This window comes from Carassius gibelio, chromosome B15 (assembly GCF_023724105.1).
Source record: "Carassius gibelio isolate Cgi1373 ecotype wild population from Czech Republic chromosome B15, carGib1.2-hapl.c, whole genome shotgun sequence".
Lineage (NCBI taxonomy): Eukaryota > Metazoa > Chordata > Actinopteri > Cypriniformes > Cyprinidae > Carassius > Carassius gibelio.
In genome coordinates this window covers 8,525,150-8,533,757 of record NC_068410.1, presented here as the reverse complement: position 1 = coordinate 8,533,757, position 8,608 = coordinate 8,525,150, and positions in this window count along the sequence as shown.

Sequence of the window (8,608 nt, the reverse complement as noted above, 5' to 3'; positions counted from 1 at the left end):
TTAATCAGACCTTTAAGTGAATAAAATAGCCTTGAAAGCCTTGGAGTTCCAAAAACTTTGTTCTCTCTCACCGAACGTGTCACACAAGTTGTGTGTGCAATGCTGCAAACTAATTTTCAGTGGAAATTGCTAAACTTAAAGAAGGTCGATTTCTTGCTTAAAGTTGCTAGTTTTATGTTATTGTACAATGACATCATTGCATAATCACAACGCAAAATTGTCACAACATCAGTCAAGAAATATATATTTTGTATATGTTCATTTAGACTATTTGTAAAACAATAAGCATTATATTAAAATATAAATATCTGTATTTTTAAATACATTGAATTATTGAAAATAATTTTTTTTGAATGGTTACACGTTTTTTTATTGTTGTTTTTTTAATAGCTAGTAAACGAGTAATAGTACACATTCTCAACAATTAGCTTATGCTTTAAGCAGTGTATTAGTAGTTAGTTAGAATGCTACACTCATGTTAATATAAAATAATTTTCTGTATTGGTTTTATAACTGCATTTTAAATTATGCATTGTGTTCTCGGGTTACAGGGTCACAATGGATAATGGATAATATCCTGGAAAATTAGTAATATCTTTTCCATTTTTCTTACGGTGTACTAACTGATCAACAATCACAGGTACAAGTGTAAATGAACAATAATTAAATTATTATTATTATATTGGACAGTTGCACAGCAGCTAACTCAATTCATGTGATGTGTTCTACTAGGCATCTTTGGTTTCCTCTTTTGGTTAATTTGGATGGTCACTTATCAAAAGTTGCTAAAAGTTGTCAAATAATTTATAAAAATGTATAAATTTGTAGCTAGGTGCTTTTGGACGAAAATGTTGCTAGGGTAGTCTGAAAAGTTGCTAAATTTAGCAACAAGATTGCTAAATTGGTGACACTGTGTGTGTGTAGCCTATGTGATGTAACAGAAGAAAGCACTGTGAGGTAAAGGAGAGGGAGACTCAAAATGTTTCTAAACTTAAAATGCATATTTACCACGTTTGTGTTGTTATACACAATTATTAAAGTAAAAAACATTGTTATTTACAATACACAGACTGTTTTTACTAATTTTAAACCCTCGGGTGGATGTTTTAGTTTTAGATAATAAGCAGTTATGGTATATCTGCAGTTAGATAACATGAGAAATACCTTAATAGTGTTCATAACCAGAGTAAGTTTTTAGTCTTTCTGCAATCTTTCTCTCCCTTTTAGGAATTTGGAATGAGTTTCAGTGAAGACTGCCCATTAAAGAAATAAAAGAAAGAGTTTCCCTGAATGCAGTTGGTGTTTTACCTGTTTTTTTTTTTTGTTTGTTTTTTTTTTTTTTTTTTTTGTGCTTTTTTTTACGTTATTTTTTTATTTTATTTTTTTGGTTAAATTCCATATTCACTGGTCTTTTTTAACATTGACTTATATTATCTTCTTACATAAATGTCATAAAATAATACTGGGACACGAGTAAAAAAATTTTTAAATTCAACATTTAAAAAAGTAAAACTTATAAACATTGAGTGTTTGACAATGTCTAAGTATAAAATGCAAAACATAAAATAAATAAATACGCTATTACAACCGATAAAACTCTTTACAGCAACTAAACTAGAGCTAAGTATATGTAGACTATATTTATTAAACAGCCACATGGGCATCTAGTGGTTAAACCATGGCATTACATAGGAATATTATTTTTCTGGCCACCAAATGTCTTTAATTTGCCTCTTTGCACTGGAATTTCAAATTTTTTTCTCTATTTTAACCCTAACTCCTACACTAATTGTAATATCAATAATAAGCATATTAGAAAAAATATTAATACTGTCTCTTCATCATTCCCCAGAATAAAATGAGATTACAAAAGGAAGAAAACGTAGAAATGCACATGATGTGTTAATAATCACTAGAAATTACTGAAAATGTGGTGAAACTGCTGTCTATCCTACTTAAACGCATTCAAACATATTGACAGCGCGGAGTTGTTTGGAACTACTGAGAGCTCAATTAACCTCGTGACCATGTGGCGGCAAGATCAAAGCGTGTCGCAACTGTTTCTCAACAGCTCTGTCTATAACAAAACAGAGGCAGGAAATGACATCTGGTGATAGATCGAAATAGCATGGTACTTTGAAACAGGCTACCTTCTAAAATGTGATGCTTACTGGAAGACAACTTCTTCTTAAGTCAAAGTTATTAAGTTTGGACTAAATTTGTTACCCAACTACTCTTATTTTTTATTTTATCCTTATTTTATATTTTATGTTTGATATTTATTTGTTATTTTGATGCTTAATGCTTATTCCTAAAATAACATACAATTTACAATATAATCAAATAATAAAAAAAAGTTCTGGAAATATCATGGAATACAGAGAGAAATACAGAGAGTTAGATTTAGACAAAAGTTCTTTTAAAAAATACATTTTTAACATTTGCTCTTCCTCACCATGAGATCACCTGAGACTGACGTTTCTTATGGCCTATTATATATATATATATATATATATATATATATATTGTGACATGCGTCCCGAGCGCTCGTCAGCGTCGCCCTGGCAACACACTGGAATCACCGGCACTAGCTCATCACGGGCTGAGCGGCCGCACCTGCAGCTCATCAAGCGGCGCCTACTTAGGCAGAGGAGGAAGGCAGAGTGGGGAGGAATGTCTCCCAACAAAGACGCTAACCCTTACCTCCTCTGTTTCAGAGAGCAGCGTGTGACCGTCAGCCCCACCAAGGAGAGCACAGCACGGGATCCACCACTCAGGACACAGCGAGCACGAGGGACTTGAAGCGCTACGGAGAGCACCGCCTTCACCCAGAGCACAGTTAATTTAATAAATCCACCCTTCGGGGACTTTCTCTGTCCATCGGTTGTCGTGTAGTTCCTCACCCCGCCACACTGGTGGAGAATGCGGGCAAAGAGTGTGAGGTGGACATCGACAACCGACCCCTGAGGAGACCGTTAAAGCCACCCGTTTGTTTTTTTTTTGTTTTTCTTTTTTTCCCCCGTTCATTTGTATCTGCTCTGTTTCCACAGGCGGCCGCTCCTCCCCCGGCATGGAAGAACTGCTAAAACACCTCACCGAGGTGAGCATCCGCCAGCAACAGATAGTGGAGCACATGGCCTCACGTCAAGGAGACGCCGAACGTGAGCTCGCCGCCCTCCGCGCCGCCGCCCACCGCACGCCGCTGCCTGACCCCCGTGTCCAAGCCGTCCAGCTGATGCCACGAATGACGTCGCATGACGACGTGGAGATGTACCTTCGGATGTTTGAGGCCACCGCAGTCCGGGAGGCGTGGCCAGAGGACGAGTGGGCCCGACTCCTCGCGCCGCTGCTGACCGGGGAAGCGCAGCGGGCGTATTTCACCATGACGGCCGAGAGAAGCCAGAACTATGGAGAGGTGAAAAAGGAGATCCTGAGCCAAGTAGGCCTTTCCCCAATCTGTGCGGCGCAGCAGTTCCATGACTGGGAATATCGAGCTCGACAGCCCGCTCGCGCCCAGGCGGCCGAACTATCCCGGTTGGCCCAACATTGGCTGTTGACCGGGGGTCCCTCCGCACACCAGGTAGCTGAGCGTGTGGTGATCGACCGACTCCTCCGCGCCCTTCCCCGCGCGTTGAGGCAGGCGGCTGGCATGAGGAACCCCACCGATCTCGACGGGCTCGTGGAGGCCATTGAGCTGGCGGAGGCCGCCCAACACCGGGAGATAGGGGAGCGAGCGCCGCCTTTTCCCCGATGGGTGGTCCAGGAGCGACGCTCGCCGGAGGGCACCCAGCGACCCGTGAGCAGGCCTGCGGTTCCCGGCCCCCAGGACGAGCCCATGCCCACCGAGCCGCCGCGTTCCCCAGGACGGACGTGGCTAGCAGGCTGTTCAGTCCACGGTCCAGCGCCGAAGGCACCGCGGGCCAAGGTGCGCATCAACGGCCGGCCATTCGTCGCCGTCCTCGACTCGGGCAGCGGGGTAAGCCTGATACAACCGACTGTCCTTCCGCCCCGAACAGGTTCCAGAGCCCGGCTGGCCATAACGTGCGTGCACGGGGATACCAGACATGTGCCGGCCCGGCGAGTGACCATCACCGCGACACCTGGTTCCTGGCCCGTCGAAGTGGGAATCCTAAGGAACCTACCGGTACCCGTTCTCCTCGGCCGGGATTGGCCGGGGTTCGATCAGCTCCTCACCTCCAGCACACAGCCTGCTAGCCCGGCCGGGAACCGCCGACGCCGGAGTCCAGCAAGGCGCCCTCGACGAGGCCCCGCGCTGCTGACGTCGGACAGCCCTCGAGGAGGTGAGTCCCCCTCCCAAAACTCTAACCTGTTCTTCGATGTCTTCCAGCAGATAGCGGGAGGGGGGACGCTCGCCAAAGAGCAGCGTGGGGACGAACGCCTCAAGCATTGCTGGTCTCAAGTGCGGGTGGCGGAAGGAGAGGATCTACAACCAGCTCCCCACCCCACACCCCACTTCGTCATCCAAAACGGCCTGCTCTACTATGTCGGCCAGCGGAGGGGGGAGGAAAAGACGCTGCTGGTGGTACCGCGGAGCAAAGTCCCGGCGATCTTGGAGCTCGCCCACGCCCATCCGATGGCTGGCCACCTCGGCGCCCAAAACACTGTGCAACGGATCCGGGACCGCTTCCACTGGCCAGGACTGGAGGCGGATGTCAAACGGTACTGCCAAGCGTGCCCGACGTGCCAACGGACCTCGCCTCATACTCCTCCCCCTAGCCCGCTGATCCCGCTGCCGATCATTGAGGTGCCCTTCGAGCGCATCGGGATGGACCTGGTGGGGCCGCTGCCGAAGTCCGCCCGGGGGCATGAACATATCCTGGTTATCGTGGATTATGCCACCCGCTGCCCAGAGGCCATTCCCCTCCGCAAGGCCACCGCCAAGAACATCGCACAGGAGCTCTTCCTACTGAGTAGTCGGGTTGGCCTACCAGCGGAGATCCTGACCGACCAGGGCACCCCTTTCATGTCCCGGATCATGGCTGACCTCTGCAAACTCCTCAAAGTCCGACAGATCTGGACCAGCGTGTACCATCCACAAACCGATGGGCTCGTGGAACGCTTTAACCAGACCCTTAAACAGATGCTGCGGCGTGTCGTGGCCGAGGACCGACGCGACTGGGACCAGATGATCCCGTATGTGCTGTTCGGGGTCCGGGAGGTGCCCCAGGCGTCCACCTGCTTCACGCCCTTCGAGCTCCTCTTCGGCCGCCAACCCCGAGGGCTCCTAGATGTCGCCCGGGAAGCCTGGGAACAACAGCCTGCGGTATGTCGGACCACCCTCGAGCACATCAAGGCCATGAGAGAGCGGATCGACAGGGTCATGCCATTGGTCCGGGAGCATCTGAGCAAGGCCCAGCAAGACCAGCAGCGCCTCTTCAATCGGGCTGCCCAACCCCGGGAGTTCCAGCCGGGAGATCACGTCATGGTACTGGTCCCCACCTCAGCCTGTAAGTTCCTGGCCCGCTGGCAGGGCCCATATACGGTCACCGAACGGGTGGGACCCGTCACCTACAAAGTGCGCCAACCCGGTCGCCGAAGGGAAGAGCAGCTCTATCATATAAACCTGTTGAAGCGCTGGGTGGGGACCGGGCCCCAGCTCTCGGCCCTCGCCGCCACCTCTCCCGTGGTTGTGGACATGGATCCCCATCTCTCCGCAGCCCAGAAGACGGAACTGCAGCACCTGGTCAGTCAGTCCTCGGATGTGTTCTCCCCTCTGCCAGGGCGGACGACCGTCATCCAGCACGAAGTCCGAACACCACCAGGAGTTATCGTCCGGCAGCGGCCCTATCGTGTCCCGGAGGCTCGGCGACACGCAATTGAGACAGAGGTACAGGAGATGTTGAAGTTGGGGGTAATTGAGCCCTTGCGGAGCCCTTGGTCCAGCCCCATCGTAATGGTCCCGAAGCCCGACGGCACCCTAAGGTTCTGTAACGACTTCCGCCGCCTAAATGAGGTCTCTGAATTCGATGGCTATCCCATGCCCCGCGTCGATGAGCTCCTGGATCGACTAGGAAGGGCCCGGTTCATATCGACTCTCGACCTCACCAAAGGGTATTGGCAAGTCCCCCTGTCTAAGGATGCCAAGCCTAAGACAGCCTTCTCGACCCCCAGTGGCCACTGGCAGTACCGGGTCCTTCCCTTCGGCCTGCACGGGGCCCCCGCCACATTCCAGAGGCTCATGGATGTCCTGCTGAGGCCCCATATGGCCTACGCCGCGGCCTACATCGACGACGTGGTCATCCATTCAGAGACCTGGGGGGAACATTTGGAGCGGCTCCGGAGGGTGCTGCTGGACCTCCGCCGGGCGGGGCTCACCGCCAACCCCCGGAAATGTCACCTGGCTCTCTCCGAAGCCAAGTACCTGGGCTTCTGCGTGGGACGCGGCCTCATCCGCCCCCAGGAAAAGAAGGTGACAGCTATCCTCTCGGCACCGCGGCCCTCTACCAAGACCCAGGTACGAGCCTTTTTGGGGTTGGCAGGATACTACCGATGTTTTATCCCTAACTTCTCCTCCTTAGCCTCTTCCCTGACAGATCTGACCAGGAAGGGGCAACCTGAGAAGATAGCCTGGAGTCCAGAAGCGGAAGAGGCGTTCCAGCAGGTGAAGTCAGCCCTCACCACGGAGCCAGTCCTGCGAGCCCCCGACTTCAACTGCCCCTTCCTGGTGCAAACCGACGCCTCGGACACCGGGTTGGGAGCCGTTCTCTCCCAGATCCAGGACGGCGAGGAACACCCGGTGATCTTTATTAGCCGGAAGCTGACCCCGACCGAACAACGGTATGCCGCCGTGGAGAAGGAAGCACTGGCCGTCAAGTGGGCAGTCCTGGAGCTCTGCTATTACCTCCTCGGACGCCGGTTCACCCTGCTGACAGACCATGCGCCACTGCAGTGGATGGCCCGCGCAAAGGACACCAACCCCAGGGTAACCCGCTGGTTCCTTGCGCTCCAGGACTTCCACTTCACCATACAACATCGGGCGGGGACGGCCAACGCCAACGCGGACGGCCTCTCCAGGATAGGGGCAGCTTTCGCAGGTCTGTCAGGCCCCACTCCCCACCCTCCCCATATCTCCCCATTGTCCCGCAGGCGCAGGTCGACGCTTAGGGGGGGGGAGTGTGACATGCGTCCCGAGCGCTCGTCAGCGTCGCCCTGGCAACACACTGGAATCACCGGCACTAGCTCATCACGGGCTGAGCGGCTGCACCTGCAGCTCATCAAGCGGCGCCTACTTAGGCAGAGGAGGAAGGCAGAGTGGGGAGGAATGTCTCCCAACAAAGACGCTAACCCTTACCTCCTCTGTTTCAGAGAGCAGCGTGTGACCGTCAGCCCCACCAAGGAGAGCACAGCACGGGATCCACCACTCAGGACACAGCGAGCACGAGGGACTTGAAGCGCTACGGAGAGCACCGCCTTCACCCAGAGCACAGTTAATTTAATAAATCCACCCTTCGGGGACTTTCTCTGTCCATCGGTTGTCGTGTAGTTCCTCACCCCGCCACAATATATATATATATATTGTGAGAGATTGTGCTCTAGGATGGAACTGCCACTAACAGGTAACTAGCAGATGATCCCTAAGGATCCACTTAGTCCTATCCTCTCTTGTAACTCTGTGCAATAAGTGCATTAACAGCATAAACACTGAAAGGATAAAATAATAATAATAATAATTTGTAAAAAGTTGTTAGTAATTCGACTTATTAACATCACCAACCTACTACTAACTCAAAGTACAAGGGCTATTGGCCACCATAACAAAATCGGGCTTTGACACTGAGAAAGAAAAAAAAAATGAAGGAAATTGAAAAAAAAACAACATGGTCATGTGATTTACAAGACTTCTTGTTTCTAACAAAACACAGCAGGGAGAACAGCTGTTTGGAGCAAAGGCAACAAGAAAAGAAAACAACAATCTAACACTTTTATAAATTATTTTATGCCATCTGTATTAATATTAGTAATGTGATTAATTCAATTCTTCTTTCTTGGACTTTTCAGTCTTAAATATCGCGCTAGGACCTGTACTACCACATATTTTTGTAATTCTGATTGAAAGTCTCCTCACATCGCGAAAGGAATCAATAACTTAAGAGGTCTATATGTAGGCTATTTATATCGTCTGTGGAAGGCGTAGGACCATAAAATGTTCGTCCAAGGCTGTAGGCTACTAGACACTAACCTTCTTGTATGCCCTTGTTTTATAGATTGCAAATATAAAGCTGTATCAGTTTCAGTTGTCAGATGGCAGAAGTTTTCATTTGAAATAGCCTAATCTAATGAATATAAATTCGCACAAGTATTTTCTTCCTGGTTGTTAAATCTTAGATTTACGAGTGCGTATATTAATATAATAATTTGTATTGATAAATACGCAATAGATGCTTCAAAACACATAACCTACTGTAAAGTAGGCTATTCGCTTCTGATTGACGTTTCACTTCGAAAACGTAATAAAATGGTCCGTTGTCCGTTTATTTTAAGAGCCGATGAGGCAAGTCTTCAGTTTCGTAAACAAGTTTAACCCATTATTTCATGATCCAGTAGGCTAGGCTACAGCTTACGTGTACCCCAAAAGGTTGGACTGCCA